Consider the following 21,933-nt stretch of genomic DNA (forward strand, 5'->3'; position numbering starts at 1 on the left):
GATACAGGAAGAGAAAATAAGTATGTACTGAGAGAAGTGTTGATGATTTGCTTGTGTATAATGTTTATCTGAGAAACTTCTGTAGCAGCGAGAGGAAAACACGACGTGAGCCTTTGTGAGAGAAAGACAAGCAGGGGCCACAAGGGCGAACGCCACAGCCTCTAAATATTACTGTGGAAGAGAAGAGCTAAAATGTAACATCAGTCCCACTTTAAAGGCATGTGAGACAGAAATCTTTCTGAAGCTAAGCCAATCTGGCTGGGGCTAGAACCTAGGAAGGAGGTTATCTGTGTGTACCACCTTGAATGTGGAAAAAGAATGGGAGATAGTTTTGTTTTGTTTTGTTTTGTTTTTAAAAAAAACAATCTCACTTTTGAAGGCCTGAACTGTGAGAGCAAATTCCTACAGCATCTAATAAGTAACCTGACATTCACTTCTGGAAATGGAAGAGATGAAGAAATTATTCATTGTGGAGGAGATAATCATTTCAATGTTTGATATGAGTAATTCAGGAGCAGCTTCTATTCCAGGATAGGGAGGGGACTTCCCCTCAAAATTTGGAGGGTTCGCCCATGCCCTGTCACAAACCATCTTTTCAGTGACCTAGTTTATTGATGTCATATTCAGTCTCTTCATACTCAGTGGTCCTTGAGTTGTTCAAGGGAGGTAGAAAGGGATATAATATATTCATTTCATTTATTTTATACATTTTTCCCACTGCTTATTTGGAGAAGTCTGAGTGCATTTATGTCCCATAATTCAGCCTCATTGGATAACCCTGAACTCTAAACTGTGGCCAAGGGAGAAAGAGGAAATATATTTTTAAATTTTTTTCTGATCCAGGTCTTTCCAGCAACCCCACCATTTATGTATTTTGCTGTTTACATCTTTCCCTCTTGAACAAATACTCCAGATAAAAGCAGCCACAATAATTTGAAAGTATATATACAACACATTCTGTTTACAACAATTATATATAAAGCAACACATATTTTATATACTCCCAAATTTGAGGGTTTCCCCCGTTACAGAACAGCATTTTACTAAACAATATTTAATTTACTAGATCCTGCACAATTCCCAAGGAAACAATTTTGTGTGGCAATTTATTTGCTTTCTGTCAGGTTTGAACAATTATTTGTGATCTGTTGCAGGTGAAAGGTGAGTTTATCATTAAGCTAATAAGCTGAAGGCATAATTCACAAACTATATCTCCCATTCTCTGTTAAAATATTTTGACAGATTTAAAACTGGTTAATACATAACCTCATTTTGTAATTATGGAAAGTGCTGATATGTGTTCTGAAGTCTCCCAAATATGTGTGTGTGTGTGTGTTTGTGTGTGTGTGTGTGTTTTGCGATTATAAAACTTGCTATACTTTACAATGATTTATTTTTCTCCTCACAGACTTTCCTCTTTTCTTAAACATAATATGATGTCGGCATTGCTTTGGCATTCATGTAAATTGTTAAGGCTAGCTGGAACTGAGCCTGGTTATTTAGAATTAGATCATTTGGACAGTGTTTTTTTTTCCAAAAGAAAAAAATTAATATTGTTGGCATCGCACACAGAAAACACTTTAAATATCAATTCCCCCAAATTAGATTTGCATATTTCTCTTTATGCGAGACATAAAGAGAATGTTCACATTCAAGGAATATGAAAGACAACAGCGCTTTTTAAAGAATCAATAGCACAATCTGAAAAGCAAACTTTGTTTGCAGGGGGGGGGGACCAGCAGTGCTGCCCCCTGTCTATCCAGTCTTATCTCATTCCAGATAGAAAATACAGATTTAAAAGAATGAGATAGTATCTTTATTTAAATGTACCCATGCTATCGAATGGACAATTTTAGGACAGTAGCTCAGCTGTAGAGCACACGCTTGATATACAGCAGGCCTCAGGTTAAACCTCATGGCATCTAGGAAGAGTCCAGCCTGAAGTCCCCAAGAGCAGTTTCCGGGAATGATAATGCTGGGCTAGAATAGACCTTCCATCGAAATGCAGATTTCTGTGATCTTGTGTACCTAAGATAAATTATGTCATAGTTAATAGCAGATATATTGCTACATATATATGAGTATAATCTCATTTTTCTAACCAATGGTTATATCTTCTATGAATTTGCAAAATAAAAAATAAAAATAAAAAAAACCCAAAATGTAACCAACTGGCATGTCATAGCATCTTTTTCAGCTTTCCAAACCATCCCAACCTCTTATTACCTCACATTCTTCCTTTTTCTGAAACTGATCAACACACTGTTGTTGAAGAAACACAGACTAAACTAAACCTTCTACATTTGGTTTTTAGGTCTAGAAATGTATGCAGGTTTTCCTCTGCTCTTTTTTCAAATGCTCACGTGTTGTCAAATTATTATTCCCCCCCCCCCCAGAAGGCATTGCATGCCCAGAAATGCATGGATTTCCTATTGTAAATTTCATATACTGTAGTTCATTGCTTTGTCTTGAAGCTGTGGAACAGAATGCAACCCTTTTAAAAACCTTGATAGAATGGCTTCGTCATATATCCCCAACTTTAGTTATTCTGAAGAACATTTATGCTGCATGTTCTTTTCTCTGGTAGGTACACTCCCAATTTCTTAAGTGGTTTCTTGCTGATATTGGCCAGAATCCTACTGCCCATTTATGCTCAGATAAGGGAAATTGTGTAAGCATTGCGACTCAGTAATAAGGTACCAGTTGCATTCCTGGATATATGCCTGATCATGCAAAAAGCAGCCGGTGCCTCATTAACAAGGGGCAATTTGCCACCAAGACTTAGATGACCTTTTTAACGCAGGCATAAATTGGCAATAGTTTTGGGTCCCTGTACTGAACTCTGGAAATTCCAGGATTTGAAGGCCAATGCTGGTGAATCACAATGCTAACTTTTATCTCCAATGAGAGCCTTGTGGCTGCCATACTTTCTGCAGCTTAGACTGCATATTTGGTGGACAGGAAAATTACCCCACCCTTCCTCTCCTCACCTGATTCCATCATTTCCCTCTGCTATTGCTATGGCTGCTGTAGTGGCACTGGCAGGTGAGGAGAAAAGGAAAGGTGAGATCTCACCTATGTGTAGAGGTGGCTTATGGTCTGAGAACGGATTGAGCTCACTTCCTCCCCCCCCATTTTTTTTTGTTGTAGGCCATCTTTCTGTTCCAGTTACCCATGTCCTGAGCCCATGTTATTCCATTTTCTCTCATCCCCAGTACACAGAAATATGCCAAAATTGTGTACCAGTGCCATGAGAAATGTAGTTTTCCAGATTGCCTTAGGGAAATTATATTTACTAAAGCACATGGTGAACTTCTATAGGAGTGTTAAAAATACTGGGGAAGAAAAATCCACCTCTCATAGTATAACAGGAAAGGTACAAGAACCACAAAAATGATCAAGGCCTATTAAGTTCAGTATCGGGGCTCCCTGGCTTAGACAAAACATAAGAAAGTGGAGATATGATAGAAGTGAATACTATTATGCGGCCAGTAGAAAATAGGTGGAAGAAAGGTTGAAGATTTTCTCCCTCCCCCTTTTCATCACTAGAAACCATTGAGTGATGTTGAATGGTAGAAAGCAAAGGAGCACTGAAACAGAGTACTTCTTCACACACACACACACACACACACACACACACACACACACACACACACACACACACACACAGAGAGAGAGAGAGAGAGAGAGAGAGAGAGAGAGAGAGAGAGAGAGAGAGAGAGAGAGAGAGAGAGAGAGAGAGAGAATTGAATTGTAGGGTTTGCTGTCATGCCATGGTGATGGCCAACAAGTTGCTGGGCTATGAAAAGGGGTTACATAAATTTATAGAGGTGTCAAACAATACTCCCTAGCCACAATGGCTGCATCTTACCTCCAGTGTCAGAGGCACTATGCTGGGGAACATAATCAGGTGGACACCATTGGATTCATGGTCCACTTATGGGATTCTGTTAGGCATCAACTTTGCCGCCATAAGGAGAGCAATATGATTTAGATAGGCTTTTAATGGAATCCAGCATGGTTCTTATGCATTTGCTGAGCAACAACAATAAAAGGGGTGGGTGGGATGAGGTATATTCTGGTTCATGTGGAAGCCCCAGGGCACAGAAGAATCCATAGCTCCATTTTCTGTCCATGGCGAGCAAACCTTTCCTCTGAAGCTTTTGCACAATAACTCTTAAACGTCTCCCTATGACAAAATATGTGACTAAAACAAATACCTATACATCCCATTTATTTCTGTGTGAGTTACCCTCCCTTGGCTTTGTTGTAAGCTTGGTGTCAATTTGTTTTTAAATTGTAAGCTTTTGGGGGCAGGGACCCATTCTGTTCACTTTGGTATGTCATACAAACAAAAGACAAAAAGGAGCTGTCCTCCTCTTGCCTATGTAGAAGGCCAATCCTTCTCTGCTCCCCCATAAACACACCCCAGCAGCTTTGGCATATGCAGCATTTGAGGACTTCATTTGGTTTAGCCATTAACTTCTAGTCAGCTATTTTTGGATTCCAACTCTGACTAAAGTTTTTTCTTTCTTTCTCTCTTTTGCAAAAAGGTTGGCTCCAGACAAAAATTCCTTTTTCCAAAGTATTTTGTCAAGGTCACACCTTCTTGAGTTTTGACAAGGAAATGAAAGCAGCCATTCTGATGTAAATTAGAGTCTCGCTTTATGTCCCTTCAATCATTTCGCTCTCTCTCTTTAAATAAAGTCTTCTTTTATTTTGATCTTCTTGCTTAGGCCCATTGTTGCATTCTTTTCGCCCTCTGCTGCAGGTCAAGCCAGAGGAGTCAAAAACTAAATTAGAAAGCTCTGGAATATGCAGACAATGGCCACGATGCAACAGTAAAGAAAACCGTCTCGATCCAAGAAAGCTGGTTTAGAAAAATGGGAGCAGAAAGTGGTTAGCATGTATATCTATCTATCTGATTTCACAATCACTGTACATTTCACAAAGCCATTGCCTTAGAAGTTCAGAATTCTAGACTTACAAGCAATAAACTTGTCAAAAACTTTTAACTCTTTCGACATTGTTTGAACGTTTTTGAACTGAATGCTCTTTTGATTTTGCATTTTCCTCCCCTCCCACACGTTGGTCTCGACAACAACAACAAAAAAGACATCCTCAATCCAGGTAATTACTACCCGTCTCTTCCCAGCCTTACATCTCCATGAGATGAGCTATTGTACTAAATAATTAGCACATGCCGTTCAGAATATTATAAGAATTATATGCAACATCAAGCAGGAACTATACACTGACACATGGCCATATTTTCCATGAAATGTGCTAAACAGAAATTAAATGCTGGCAACAGGTGCATCCAAAACAAGTTATTAATTGAGAGCAAAGCACTTTTGGGAGGGGGAAGAGGAGGCTAACCATAATATTTAACCATTAAGACAACAAAACATTTTAAACCGTGGCGTTGATTTGAACCAGAAGCTCCTCGCGGGCATCCTTAGAAAAGCAGGACAACCCGATCTTGGTTGCCAAATTTTGTTTGCGGTGCTTTTAAAAATCGAAAGCACACACATTGATTTATAATTTATTAAGTCATTGCTGCGAGGCTGTGCCTGGAAACAATGCAGGGCACAAATCTTCATTTAGCTGGCAAGATTTCAAATGAATGATGGCACAACAAATTTTCCAAGGGAACAATAGCCTCATCTGGAATTAAGGCATTCTACGTCATGTAGTAAAGGGTGTCCCATGGACTCGGGATGAAAATAATACTTTTAAATTTCTTTGTTCTTGTTGGTTTTGGCTGTCTCGTCATGAAACCTTAAGGAAGAAGTTTAGTTCCCTGTAAAATTCTTCACCTCCAAGACTGCTACTTTTTCTGGTCAAGGTCTTTGCAGCCTCCACAAACTATCTTTGCAAAATTGGAATCTTTTCCGTTTGAAAAGGGAAGCATGTGCGCATGCATGCACACAAAACACGAGTATAGAACATGGACTGAATGTTTAAAAGAGACACTTAAACCCCTTCTAATGATTCAAATGCTTCCAAGTTTTGCAACAAATCAGCAACCATCACGGCTTGGCATCAAGTGCATTATCTAGGTTAAAAGTCTTATAAATGTGCTTGGTTTACACAGAGGGAAGCATTGGTAATTCAAGAAAACATTGCAGTTCCTCTTGAAATGAAATGCCTCAGAAGACATTTTACACACAAAATCACAGTTTATTTCTGTAAACTTTCCCCCCAAAAAACCAAAACAAAACCCTACCAATAAGTGCTGTGTGGGGAGGAAAACAGAAGTGGTTCTGCATCTCCTGCTACTGGTGAATTATACCCTGAGAGACTACCGGAAAATGTCTGATGGAGAAATATGATAAACCTGCTTGATCTGACTTATCTGTCCAAATAGCAAAGTGCAGCCCATGGGTTTCAGACCCCAAGGAGGGGATCCCCCCCCCCAAATAATTTTTTTAAAAAAAACAAATTTGGTCAACTTCTCCTATGAAGGCCTGCAGGAGCAGTGGATTTTTTTTTTTACATTGAGACTTGTTTGGTGGGGGGTTGCTCTCAAGTCTCCTCATAAAATAAAATAAAATAAGGCACTTTTTTTGCAAACACTGATTAGGAACAGGCATTTCCCTCTCAGTGTGGCATACAGAGTGGGCCAGTAGCCCCAGGTTTACTCCTCAAGGCCACAGGGACTGCCGAGGCCTTTGTCTTACAGTTTGGAGACTTATGAGGGGCCATTTGCAGGTGTAGAGGTGGATTAGTTAAGAGCTAACCCCACCACTACTGGGACCGCACCATTTTAAAACAAGAGCTTGAAGAAGTAATTTTTGAGGGCTAGAAATTCCACCAGTCCTGAGCCAACCTTGGTGTGTGTGTTGTCTTTTTATTATTATTATTATTTTTGGGCACAGATAAAAAAAGGCTCTGACTTGTAATTAGTTGACTCAGGAATTTGCCCTAAATCTGCCCCTGGTTTTAGATCCCAGTATCTGTGGAAAATAAAGCTTCGTTTTCCCTTTCACAATGATAGGGTTTCCCCCTCCGAGTCAGGTAACCAAAGTTTATTTGACAGCTCAAAGTTCATTCTGTAAGCATCCTCTTTTCCCTCCATTTTCTTTGTGCCTGTGTGTTGAAAGTGAAGGGGGCTTAATTATAATTCACGTTCTCTCCTGCTCTTACTGCCTCTCAAGTCATGAAGTCTCAAATGGATTTATTGATACTTTGAAAAAATATATGTAAAAATAAATAATCAGCTGTCACTCTCCATCTCATGGCTCTGTTTTCTTTAACATTCTTATGTCAGATTCTATAAACTCTGGCAAAGGCCTGGGTCTGCCGTGCAAGACTTGGCAGCTTTAATGACACACATTAACACTTCTGGCAAAAAAAAATGTTTTGAAAACCCTGATGTAACAAATCCTTTGGATTCTGAGGAATAAAGTGGTTCAAGGTGGCTTGCTCCGTGCAAAACACGTTTTCCCTGGGCACTCGCACAAACAGCTGGGGGCCAGCCTGCTTCGGCAGCCTTAGAAAAAAAATCCTTGGTGAACCCATCTTTCAGTACAGTGGAAGTTAATACAGCAAATCAATTTAAACCATCCACATCTGTGGCTGCATTTCTTTTCTTTTCCCTTAAACTGTGCATTTATTTTAAATGTATTCGAAGTGGAGGAGGAGCGTCATTTATTTTCTGGAATTCCTGGCACCCTTTTCATATTGATGCGGATAGCTCACATGGCTTGGAACGACTTATGCTGCCAACACAGATTCAGGGCCCCAGGGTAAAAGAACATTTTTTTTAATATTCAGTTTGAGCAGAGGCAGTCCTTGCTTTCTGATTACTGTCTCTGGAAAAACAACGTGCAATGTATTCCTGATCGGTCCCATAAAATGATCTGAAGTTACATGATTGAATCAGCTTGCTTGAAGCAAAGGTTCTAAAATGACATCGGGCCCTGCAAATATTCCTTTTTTTATATATAATTCCCACAATTGTCCAGTCGGCATGGCAAGTAAGTTTTCCAAGATGGGAAACATGGTGAAAAATCCAAGGAAGGGGCCTCGAGTTTATGAAGAAAACTGTGGGACGGTAACGTAAACATTTGCTTTCTATTTTTCTGTTTCATAGGCCTTTAGAATACCAGTGTGCACATGTTATTCTTGAAGTTTCATTCCTGCTTCCACTAGAAACTAAACAGTTTTTATACTTTATTCATCATCATCATCATCACCATCATATGCCATCACACCAATTCTGACTTATGACAACCCTTTTCAGGGTTTTCCAAAGAGAGAATAATTAGAAATGGTTTACCATTCCATTCTTCTGGGGTCACACTAGAACTGTCAATTAAGTGTTTTATTTTTCTTCCTTGTTTGAGTCTTGCCATCTTGGAAATGTATTGTTTAAAAATTTAAAATTAATTGTTTTTATATATGTTATCTTGTTGTGTTTTAACCGATGTAAGCCGCCCCGAGTAGACGTTGTCTAGAGGGGCGGGGTAAAAATCAAATAAATAAAAAATTAAAATAAACTGTGTTATCTTTTCTAAGGCGACACAGACTGGCTGTTCTCCCTGGAAGCACAGTAAGAAATCGAATTCCCAACTTCCGGCTCCACAGCCAGATACTTAAACCACTGGGCTATCCAGCCAGCTATACTGTATTAAACGCATATAACAAAACATCTATTACATTTATATCAATATATTTTAATAGTATCTGTACGAACAATAGTAACAATTGGATGAGGTGGACTCTCATATTTATAACTTTAGTGCACTGCCACTGCTAGTACATGTGTAAGAAGAATAAGGCACTGCCATGTGTAAGAAGAGTAAGACCCACTCCGTACTGTGAGATATGCTTCTGAATAAGCATGTCTAGAAATACAGTTCTTCCTTCAACAACACTGGGGTTAGGGGCGCTGGACCCTCATGCAGTTCAAAATCCACATATAACTCTCACACCGTGAAAATGTAACTACAAAGCATGAAGAGTTGATTCACAGGAGAGGACAAAGAGAGAAGGAGAGAGAAAGAGTTCTCTTCCATAACATTGGCAATCTTTTCCATACAGTAATGAGCCTTAAAGGTCCTTATGATCTGGGTTCATGGCTCCTATAAATAATGTAAACTCTCACTCTTTGGACTTGTACTCCATGCATGGGTGTGTGTTTGTGTGTGACAAAACTAAGGGTGAAGGAGAGTTGTATACAGTATTCCCCTCTTCATGTGAGCTTTTGAAACGCAGAACAATGCCCGAATGGGGCTAAGCTGTTGTGAGAACATAAGAGTGTCTCTATTCGTATCAGAGCTTGGTGATTTACCTATTTTAAAGTAAGCAATTAAGAGCAATATTTCTAAGATTGTCAATGAACAATAACTGCTGTACTTAGAATTAGTAAAAAGTATTTAAAAATTTTTTTGTTCTTTTAAAAGTAACTGTACAACTTGCATTCAGAAAAAATATCTGAACCGCTACAAGCCCTTGCTACAAACCACATGGGCCTCCTCTTCAGCTCAATGTCACCTGCTCACAACAGAATTGGGTTCTGCTTGAGCGAACACTTGAATTATGTGGCGTTCCTTCTCCACCATTTATAGAAGACATACCCTTGTAACTATAAAAGTGAATGAAAAGGTACAGTTACATACAGTTATACCCCTAAAGAAGCATGTTAAATGGTTGTTGTGGGTTTTTCGGGCTTCTTGGCCGTGTTCTGAAGGTGGTTTTCCCTAACGTTTCGCCAGTCTCTGTGTCCTCTAAAGATGCCGGCCACAGAGACTGGCGAAACGTTAGGAAAAACCACCTTCAGAACACGGCCAAGAAGCCCGAAAAACCCACAACAACCATTAGATCCCGGCCGTGAAAGCCTTCGCGAATACAAGCATGTTAAAATTGTAGTGGTACATAGTTTCACATTTGCTGTTGGTCAAATGGATTTGTAAAAAGTAGAACTAGTAATTTATATAGATACTAGTTATTTCTAGCTAGTCCTTTCAAAGCTCTGAATTCTTTCCTTGAAATGCTGAGGGATGTGTCAGGCTTTGGGCCAGTGATATCAAGGAGCATCTTTTGACCCATGGAAGGCTGCTAGGGGAGTGGAATGTTTCCACTCTTGATTATGCCACCCTGCTAGTACATGTGTAAGAAGAATAAGGCACTGCCATTTAAAAACAACCACAGTCTCTAGAAATCAATTTGTCTCTTAGCTAAAACCTTGTAATCCAAAGAGCATATTTAATATCCCTACTTATAAACCTTTGGAGAAAGAGTTTATGGTGGCGAATGCTAAAAGACCCTTTGGTGTAGTGTCATGAGCAGCAACTATATAATAAAAAGCTCTTAATTGGATAGTTAATAAATATTGTCCTCTTTCTAAAAGACCAAGCAACGAACACACAGACATGCTAAATTGACTTCCAGGGAAATAAAGAACTAGCAATAATAGAGTTGATTTAGTCAGCAATAATAGAGAGAATATGAACTTAGAATGGTAGCAGTAGAGAACATTAATAATAGTTCTTGGTTTCTTAGATAACATAGGCATGCAATGAGAACACCAATATTAAAGACTGGGATAGTCTTGAACTTACAAAACACAGGTTTAAATTCCTGTGTGACTCTGTGAAACTCTGTAAGTAGGCCTGGGCAGATTTCCAGCTCTCAATATAGCTATTTCACAGACTTGTTCTGAAGATCCTGTTGGATGACCCTTTGAGCCTCTTGGCAGATGAGTAAAATAAACATGCGACAACCAAAGGCTTGCTTTGCAAGGAGGATGAAGATAAGACATTTCAGACAAAGTAATGTGAGGACTGGAACAAGACATTTATTTGTTCTTCTAGAAAAAAATTATGTTTTTTTAAAAAAAACATCTGGTTTATGACTGGGGGATATTGTGCTTCTGTACCCATGATACAAAACATCAGGAATTGGCACAATATTACTGCACAATATGATGCCTACTTTCCCAGCAGGAAAAAGGATGCCGTGCTTACATAGCAAAGGGCAGCCCGAATGTTGACAACACCAATGGTAGCAGACAAGATGGTCTACATGATACCTTCTTGTGCTCACTACAGTTCACAAAGTGACATCATGCAAAGGAAAATCTCAGACACTGACTCCTTTTTTAATTAGTTAACCACTTCTCACGCAAACACAGGCAATTGTCAGGATTGTTTTTTTGACAAGTGTGAATGTAAGTGAGCACAAGCAGATGTTCTTCTTTCCCTGCTGATAATGTGCAGCAGTATTGGGCTATTTCCTGGCATTCTGAATCAGGGATACAACATTCTTAAACTTGAGGGTTTTTTGAAGAATTGGATTTCCTGGCTATTTTTAAATGAATAACTTTTGTGATGTAGAATTACCCAGTGCTAGAGGATTCCAGAAGATGAGCACATAATTTGTACTACAGTTGCTGGGAAAGGACAATGTAGCTATCTGCTATATCTGTTTCAAATATGGTGCTAGTCCTGTTTCAAAGATATACTTTTATATTTGAGCTGCCTCCCTTTTTAGAATTGCCGTGTAGCATGCCAATTTGCTGTGCTGCACAGTATTACAGCAGCACTCTCATGCAGGGATAACACGGTGGTCTAATGCTGAGTGTGTGGGAATTGCACAGGTGTAACTACAATTGAAACTTTATTAGAAAACATATGTTTATTGTTTAAGGAGATTCATTCAGCAATAGTGCAGGAGATAGAGCCTACGCTTGGTTACAGAAGCCCCTAAAGCTGGCTAATGTGCATTCACACTTGCTTACTCATTGTGAAAATGAGCCTAAGGTCTAAATATAGACATTTAAAAAGACAGAAGAAAACAATGCTAGGCTCTTTGTCTGTCCGTTGCCTGCCGTCCCCCCATTTGTACAGATCGTTTGCTACATTAAGTGGTGTTCCTAATTTACCACTATTCCCGGACATTTTAGGAAACAGACACAACAGCCGTCCACTGGGCTCTGGGTACCAGGCTCTCAGCTTCCTATAGTGGCCGTTAACAGTTCTACTTTGGCCATGTCATAAAAAATGAAAAAATGTCAACTTCAAGACTCAGCTACCTGGGGCTCATTGTCTCATCGTACTGTGCTTGCAGCTTGTTGGGTGCGATGCAGAAGGCCTATCAGATGAAGAGATGCCTCGAATCCATGTGGTGGCCCACTGGGGGACACTTTTCTAACCCATCCCTCAGATTTGGAACTAGCCCTGAAAAATACTTGTGCTACATTGAGATCAAGGTGGGTTTTTATGTATAACACATGTTGTATTATTATCCTGTTAAGAGTGATGTATATATATAGAGAGAGAGAGCTTTCTGTTGTGCTGTGCTCTACTCTAAACTTGTTTTCTTTTTCTTTCCTCAGCATGTGAAGTCCCTGGTATGTTTTGCTAGAACTTGACTTGAGAGGCTAATTATGTTTGATTTATAGCCCATAGAGGTGGTTCTCATTTCAGATGAGGACTTCCCTTGGTAATGTACTAATAACCACAGGTTCCAAGAGGCTAAACTGAGACTAATACAGAAGAATTCCAAGCAAAACTTGCAGGGGAGCTCCATAAAGGCACTGAATGGAACAGACAAAGTATTTAAGATAAAAGAGATGTGTGCACATGTTTGAGTGGGGATTTTGGGTTACTTTTTTCTTTGGCATTTTTACGCCAGCCTGTTTCCCTTGTCAAGTCTTATATAGACAATGAGTGAGTATTTATCAAACTCTTTGCTGTTTGTTTAACTGTTCCATGGGTTGTTTATTTAGACAGGTAGTGGACCATATTCCTCAAAGTTGTATTATCAAAACCAAAAACAGATGGTGCCCAATCTTTTGGGGCTTGTGGAGGAAATGTCTTATGAGGGAACAAGAAAGGAAAGGATGTTGGGAATTGTAGTTTAAAGAGAAATAATCAGGCAAACTATAGTGCTGTGACCTGCAGTAAATTACTATAAATCTGGGGGCAATTATCTGGCAGTTTGTTTCAGATTTGTCAAAGATGAAATCAAATTAAAAACTGGTGACTATGTGGCTAAAAAGCTCAGTGTGGTGAAGCCCAGTGGGGAATCCATCTATCTGTTCAGCCAGCAGGGGAAGTTAATTTGCCCCGTGTGATCACCTGATCCAAAGCAAAGGGGTAGTTGTTAGGGGTGTCAGTTCCCCTCAACAGAGCACCTTTTGTCTCCAAACAGTGTTTCATTTTCTTTTTTATGTCGACCAAAGTTAGTGCTGATTCAGATCAGTGCTATGTCACCTCAGAAAAAATAAAAAAATAAAAATAAAGAAGGGAAGAGGAGGGCTGATCCTAGTGGAAAATGTGAATAATAATACCTCTTTGCCTCTGCCCTGATCCCTCAGACATGATAAATGTTTGTTTTCATCTGGACAGCTACAGTGATTTTACCTGTGGAAACCAGCAGGGACCTGATTTGAAAGAATTCACATCAAAGTGTTTTTTCCCTGTTGAGTAGTCATAACCTCAGGTGATGATAGTGAATGAGACATTCTGATGTTTGTATGAGTACTGAACCATAGTAGGATTCTGGAAGGAAGGGAGGAGGGAAGAGAGGGAAGAAAGGAGAGGAAACAAAAGGACAGGGAAGGAAAGGGGATACGCTTTTGTTTAACCTAGAGAACAAAAGATTGACACAGGTAATATAGTAGCCATATTTGAATATCAGAAGGCTTGTCACATAGAAGATGGAGAAAGACTGATTTTTTTCTGGATCAGAAAATAGGACCTGAATGACTGGATTCAGATTACATGCAGAAGATTCTGACTAAACCTTATGAGGAACATCCTGATGGTGAGAGCTATTTGACTATAGAGTGGGCGATCTTCAAAGTTGTCTCCTTTTAAAAAACTGTTCTGGGTGGGTTTGGGCTGGGGCGGGTATCTTTCTGTGCTGTGTTGCTGGTGGCTTTGCTGTTTATTTTTGGAGTTTTCTTCTTCTTCTTAAACCTCAACAACAGAGGCGGCTTTAGTGTTTGTTTTTGGGATTTTTCTTCTTCTTAAACCTGAGCAACAGAGTGCCTTCTGACCAGGCTTGCTGTGTTCTTTTTATTTTTTTGGTGATTTTTTTGTCCAGCCAGAACTGATTAATCAGTTTTCAATGCATTCCTATTAGAAATGGTGCTTTGAATTACGAACATTTCAACTTACGAACACCATTCCAATACAGATTAAGTTCGTAAGATGAGGCACCACTGAATAACCTACCCACTGAATAACCTACCCACAGTAAACTACAGTAGAACAGTTTTAGCATGATGTGTGTGTGTGTGTTTGTGTAAGTAAAATATATATGAGGAAAAATTGAATAACCTACCCACAATAAACTACAGTAGAACAGTTTTAGCATGATGTGTGTGTGTGTGTTTGTGTGTGTATGTGTATGTATAAAAGGAAAATATATATGAGGAAATATTGTCACATTTGCTACCAGAACTGGCCACTAGAGGGCCTCAGAGACCATGGTGTGCATTCTTCACTAACAATTATTTATAGTACACCCCTCTACTGGCCAGTTCTGGTAGTGAAAGCAATTTTTCTAGTTTTTCTCCTTTTAACAGTTTTAATATTTTCAGACTGTGGATGAGTGAAACCATAGATACAGATCCTACAGATATGGAGTTCTACTGTATATCAAAAATATACTCCAATATATCACGAATTACAATTAATTTAGAGAATGAAAAGTTTGAATAAGCATGAAACATGCCAATAGTTAGTAGGTTACAACTGTATAGTGCAGTTCCTCCCTCAAACCAGAAGGTCAATTGACAATACAGAATGCAAATAGTGAATAAGGGTATTGTTACTGAATGCCTGGCCTTTGGTTCTGCAGTCAGGTGTCAAACCTGCTGAGCTATCCAGGCCCCTCTCACATAAATAGTTAATTACAAACTTCCAGGTGATAAAATGCCCATAGCAACTATGAACACCGTGAGAGTGTGAAAGATTTGTGACCTACATCGGTGAGGGCATTACTTGCAGCAGTAGCTCATGTATCTTCGAGTTATTTATGATATAACAACTGACACTGAAATTGTGCACCCATACTGCTAAGATAAACTTTTCTGTTTGCTTTTTTCATGCTGAAAACTGCATGACAAAATCAAGAGGAATGAGTAGCATCAACTATGGTGGTATTCTAGTCTGCATTTCAGCTCTGGAAGTGCAACTGAACTTCCTTCTAGGTAAGTGAGTATAGGTCTGCAGCCTCAGAATGCAGATAGAAACACACTTCTTAAAAACAAAAAGCAAACTGTGCTGCTTATGTACAGCCCCATAGCACTTAAAGCACTGGACGGTTTACAATTTAATTATATAGGCTATGCATTGACCCCCTCCCCCAGCAAGCAGGGTACTCAGCTCACCAAACTTGGAAGGATGGAAGGCTGAGTGAACCTTAAGCCAGCTACCTGGGATTGAACCCAGGTTGTGAGGAGAGTTTTGCCTGCAGTACTGCAGTTTAACCACTGCTCCACAAGCTTCTTAGAGACTAAGACATATTGGCCAACATGCTACACATGAAAGCAATCAGCATCTCTTTCGTAAACAGCAATTTGCTGCCATGATTTATGAAATTACGCAAGCCTAAGATCATCAGCTTCTCATAGCAAAATTCAAGCTTAAACTGAAGAGAGTAGGAAAAACCACCAGGCTAGTCAGGTATAATCTAAACCAAATCCCTTATGAATACACAGTGGAAGTGAAGAACAGGTTTAAGGAACTCGATTTGGTGGACAGAGTGCCTGAAGAACTTTGGATAGAGGCTCGTAACATTGTACAGGAGGCAGCAACAAAAACCATCCCAAAGAAAAGGAAATGCAAGAAAGCAAAGTGGCTGTCCAACAAGGCCTTAGAAATAGCAGAGAAGAGAAGGGAAACAAAATGCAAGGGTGATAGGGAAAGTTACAGAAAACTGAATGCAGACTTCCAAAGAATAGCAAGGAGAGACAAGAGGGCCTTCTTAAATGAACAGTGCAAAGAAAGACAGGAAAATAATAGAAAAGAAAAACTAGGGAGCTGTTCAAGAAAATCGAAGATATTAAAGGAGCATTTTGTGCAAAGATGGACATGATAAAGGACAAAAATGGTATGGACCTCACAGAAGCAGAAGAAATCAAGAAGAGGTGGCAAGAATACACAGAGGAATTATACCAGAAAGATTTGGATATCCCAGACAACCCAGACAATATAGTTGCTGACCTAGAGCCAGACATCCTGGAGAGTGAAGTCAAGTGGGCCTTAGAAAGCTTGGCTAACAACAAGGCCAGTGGAGGTGATGGCATTCCATTTGAACTATTTAAATTTTTAAAAGATGATGCAGTTAACATGCTACATTCAATATGGCAGCAAGACTGGAAAACTCAACAGTGGCCAGAGGACTAGAAAAGATCAGTCTACATCCCAATCCCAAAGAAGGGCAGTGCCAAAGAATGCTCCAGTTACTGTACAATTGCACTCATTTCCCATGCTAGCAAGGTTATGCTCAAAATCCTACAAGGCAGGCTTCAGCAGTATGTGGACCGAGAACTCCCAGAAGTACACGCTGGATTTCGAAGGGGCAGATGAACTAAAGACCAAATTGCTAACATGCGCTGGATTATGGAAAAAGCCAGAGAGTTCCAGAAAAAACATCTACTTCTGCTTCATTGACTACGCAAAATCCTTTGACTGTGTGGACCACAGCAAACTATGGCAAGTCCTTAAAGAAATGGGAGTGCCTGACCACCTTATTTATCTTCTGAGAAATGTATACGTGGGACAGGAAGCAACAGTTAGAACTGGATATGGAACAACTGATTGGTTCAAAATTGGGAAATGAGTATGACAAGGCTGTATATTGTCCCCCTGTTTATTTAACTTATATGCAGAATACATCATGCGAAAGGCCAGACTGGAGGAATCCCAAACTGGAATTAAGATTGCCGGAAGAAATATCCACAATCTCCGATATACAGATGATACCACTCTGATGCAGAAAGTGAGGCGGAATTAAGGAACCTTGTAATGAGGGTGAAAGAGGAGAGTGCAAAAAACGGTCTGAAGCTCAACATCAAAAAACAAAACAAAACTAAGATCATGGACACTCGTCCCATCACCTCCTGGTAAATAGAAGGGGAAGAGATAGAGGCAGTGACAGATTTCACTTTCTTGGGCTCCATAATCACTACAGATGTTGACCGCAGCCCCGAAATTAAAAGACGCCTTCTTCTTGGGAGGAAAGCGATGACAAACCTCGACAGCATCTTAAAAAGCAGAGACATCACCTTACCAACAAAAGTCCGAATAGTCAAAGCTATGGTTTTTCCAATAGCAATGTATGGAAGTGAGAGCTGGACCATAAAGAAGGCTGACCACTGAAGAATTGATGCTGTTGAACTGCGGTGCTGGAGGAGACTCTTGAGAGTCCCCTGGACTGCAAAGAGAACAAACCTATCCATTTCGAAGGAAATCAACCCTGAGTACTCACTGGAAGGACAGATCCTGAAGCTGAAGCTCCAATACTTTGGCCATCTCATGAGAAGGGAAGACTCCCTGGAAAATACCCTGATGTTGGGAAAGTGTGAGGGCAAGAGGAAAAGGGGACGACAGAGGACTGGATGGTTGGACAGTGTCATCGAAGCAACCAACATGAATTTGACCCAACTCCGGGAGGCAGTGGAAGATAGGAGGGCCTGGCGTGCTCTCGTCCATGGGATCACGAAGAGTCGGACATGACTAAACGACTAAACAACAACAAATTGCCAGTAGGATTCCTGTCAGTGAATAAATAAATAGCATGTCTAAGGTGGCATTGCATAGCTTTTTTTTAACAGTGCAACCATATCCTGGGAGGGCATTCCAGTGTAGATTGGATTCCTTTCTTTCGGGACAGGGAAAAAGATCTGCTGTCAAGGGGAAATCTGAGCTTGGATTCACCCTTCCTTCGTGGCCCTTACCTGACATACAAGCTCTAATATCAGGTGAATGTTGGGTTTTTTAAAAAGGAGGAAATCAGAACTTAGCCAGGGTTCTTCTTCTTCTTCTTTTAAAGTAGATTTTCCAGCCATATAAATGCCCTCTAAGACCTACTCAGACATGAAAGAGCCAAAAGCCTCAGGCAATGTGGTTGCTTTATTGTGTGCAGCCATGTAATCGATGGGGCCCACCAATTTTCAGTACCAATGTAGGTAAGGAAAACGCCTAGAGTGGTCCTCACACGACCAGATAGGTGGGATATAAATGAAATGAAATGAAATGAATAAATAAATAAATAAATAAATAAATAAATAAATAAATAAATAAATAAATAACGAGGTTCTGGATAAGAAGAGGAAGTTGTTATACAGTGGACCCTCAACTTACAGGTGGCTCGACTTACAGACTTTTCGAGTTACAGACTTCTCTGGCCACAAAATTTAGCTTCGACTTGCAGCCGGAGAATCGAGCTATAGACCAGAAAAAAACCAAAATGGAACAAAAATGGAACAAAAATGGCCGGTTACGGGATTAATCGATTTTCAGTGCATTGTAGGTTAATGGAGACTCGACCTACAGACTTTTCGACCAGCAGCCACCGTTCCAATACGGATTAATTCTGTAAGTAGAGGATCCACTGTAGCATGGTTCGGGGGAATCTGATTTAAGTACGGAAACCAAACACTTCCTAGCCATTATATGGATAGTATCATGTGACACTATCTGTTGTTTAAGTACTTAATAAATAAATATACATGGGTCTAATTTTTTTCTGTATTTGTCCAATTTGAGAAAAGATGCCTAAGGGGAAAATTTCAAATACCTGAAACATATTTAACAGGGCAGGGACAGGATCTGTCCTTGATCATCCCAGAGTGCAGGACACGAATGGATGGGCTCAAGATAGAGGAAGCCACATTTAGGCTGAATATCAGGAAAACTTTCTTAACTGTTAGAGCAGTACAATAATGGAACCAATTACCTCGGGAGGTGGCAAAACATTGGATAAAACATCTGCCAGATCTACTTTGATTTGTATCCCTGAATTGAGCCGGCCGTTGGAATCAGTGGCCTTATGGGGCCCTTATAATGCCGTTATTCTATGATCCTATGCACTTGCACATTTTTTTCGCCCATCTAGGCATTTGTGTCCAACTGCAGGATGAAAAAACCAAAAACAAAATAAAACAAGCCCAAACATGGTGGGCTAGGCATGTGGGCTCGGGGTGGGGTGAGAAATCAGGCAATGCTTTAGATCCAGACTCCTCCTGGGGTTCAGATGTTTCCCCATCATAAAGAACATATCAGCCCTGATAATATTATAAAAAAAATGCTGTGGGAGGAAAATCACATAATCTGCCTGCTCTCCTCAAAAAAGATACTGCAAGGGAGAAAGGAAGATGCCGGCCACAGAGACTGGCGAAACGTTAGGAAGAACAACCTTCAGAACACGGCCAAAGAGCCCGAAAAACCCACAACAACCAAAGGAAGATGTGTTTCCTTTCCCAATTCTGCCCCACAGTAACAGCCTGAAAAGTCCATAACAGAAGTATTACTTTTCAGGTAGGGCTGCACTGTGAAGTGATTTTTATTTAAAAAAAAAGTATTCTAGAGTACAGAGACATATGGATGGTGATGGGTAATTTGGGTGTTGATAACCAGTTTTCCAAATCACAGGGAGATTTCTGGGACCCTAACGAAGGGTCCAAACAGGAAAAAACAACCCCCAATAATGTTGTCATTAATAAAGATTTTCCCACCCATCCACCTTTAAGTATTCCTCATTCTAAATGTATCCATATGAGAAGCCCTGTATCTTTGTTACATGCTGTTTAATTCTGTTCTATTCAAGCATAGTAAGGTTTAGGCTTTTTAATTTAAATATTTCAAAGAACCAATTTGTGGCAGAGGTGTTACTCTCCTTCTTAAGTACATACTACGCATTTTTATTACAATTTTGCTACAGCCAAATGTGTTTTAAAAGCCTGATTCACAAACCACTTCACTGCTCTTCAAGAATTGAAAACAAAGAGAGCGCTCCCAAAACGTGATTTACCTGCTGAAATGTAGGGTTGTGTTTTTTTTAAAACACACCATAGAAATTAGGGTAACTTAAAACCTAGTTCTTATTTTTAGGCTTCAAAGTATTTTGGCATTTAGTTTGTTTGGCTTGATGATTATCATTTTATGTAGTTGTGGTTATTTTAAAATGCTGTTTCCATGACAGCCTTGTAAATGAACCTTCAGCTTATGTACTCTGTTCCCTTTCACAAATAAACCCTCTTCTCAAAGAGGGAATGTCTGCTGGCAAGTGAAAATCTCCGCCACATTCTTACAAAGTGTGTGGTTTAACCCTCCACTTCAACTCAATAATAGCATGAGTGACATACAGCATATTTCCTCTGAAATACTTGGGTCCTTCATAACAGATGCAGGCAGAAAGAGCCAACCTGGAACTAGGTGGTGAACGTGTGTAATCCACCAGATTTCCTACTCTGAAGCAGGAGATTCACCCTACCTCACGTTAGGGCTGGCCTTTGCTACCTCTCAAGTATTCCACACAGAAATATAAATTGTAGTGTGTTTCTGACAGAAAGGACAGCAAGCACCAGACTGCAGTAGTTAACATTGGGATACCCTTCCAAACACAGTTTGGAAGTAACCAGTTACAAGTAATTACTTCCTTGCAATTATTTTAAATTACTTTTTAAGAAGTTATGGATAGTGTGGCATGGTTGGGCTAGGTCTCAAGAGATTAGGGTCCAGATTTCTATTTGGTCAATGGAACTCATGCGGTGGTAGCAGCAATGCTAAACCACTCCTCCAACATCTTACATACCTCAAAATGCTATAATTCAGGTACAGTGGCATATAACAATAGCACAGTGCTTTAACATCTCTTTATTCTAGTAGAAGAAGTATAACTACATTGCATTATCAGAGAATCATAGATTAAATGAGTTGGAAGGGGCATATAAGGCCATCAAGTCCAACCGCCTGCTCAATGCATGAATCCAAATCAAAGAAGATCTGACAGATAGTTGCCCAATTTTATCTTGATTGCCTCCAGTGTTGGAGTGCTTACCACATCTTTATGTAATTGGTTCCATTGTTGTACTACTCTAACAGTTAAGAGGTTCTTCAGCCAAAATCTGGTTTATTTACAATTCTAAATCTGGTTTATTTACAAATATAACCTAACAAAGATTATCTAATCCTGAAACAGCTTGGAGACAGGATATCAAAAATATTGCCTCCTTCCACACATACCTTCCTGGAATCTGAGACCCTAAGCTGAGGCTGTGTTGGGTGCTCCACCATCCTGAGAAGCTAAGTTGTAAGTATACAAAGACAGGATCCCTCATCTGGCCTTTTAAAAGGGGTTAATTTGAATGAGTGTGCCAAGAAAGAATGTCAAGCCCCCTACTGCACATCAGGAAAGAGACAGTCTAAAGAGAAAACAGTGTACTAAACATGGAGGCTCCTCACACAATTTGGGATCATGAAAAATCCATCTGTCACAACATTCTGATTGCAACCGTCACCTGCCGGATGCTTTGGGGGAATCCTCTAGGCAAGGCAACATAGCCAAAAGCTACCCCATTCTTAGTCCTGTGTCCCCATCTACTGCTTCATGATCTACTGCTTGTGGAGGTTGTTATTTTAGTTACAGTTACATTCACAAGGAATCCAAGATGGCATAGATGTCTCTCTTCCCCCACACCATGTTCCCACAATAATTCTGTGAGGAAGGTCAGACTGGGAGAGAACGACTGACTCAAGATTCACAGCCATGAAGATGCCGGCCACAGAGACTGGCGAAACGTTAGGAAGAACAACCTTCAGAACACGGTCAAAGAGCCCGAAAAACCCACAACAACCATTAGATCCCAGCCGCGAAAGCCTTCGCAAATACATTGACTCAAGATTATCCAGTGAGGATCTTGGTAAAGCATGGACGGGAACCTGTGTTTCCTGAATTCCATTCCAGCAT

This window comes from Pogona vitticeps, chromosome 1 (genome assembly GCF_051106095.1).
Source record: "Pogona vitticeps strain Pit_001003342236 chromosome 1, PviZW2.1, whole genome shotgun sequence".
In the NCBI taxonomy this organism is placed as follows: Eukaryota; Metazoa; Chordata; class Lepidosauria; order Squamata; family Agamidae; genus Pogona; species Pogona vitticeps.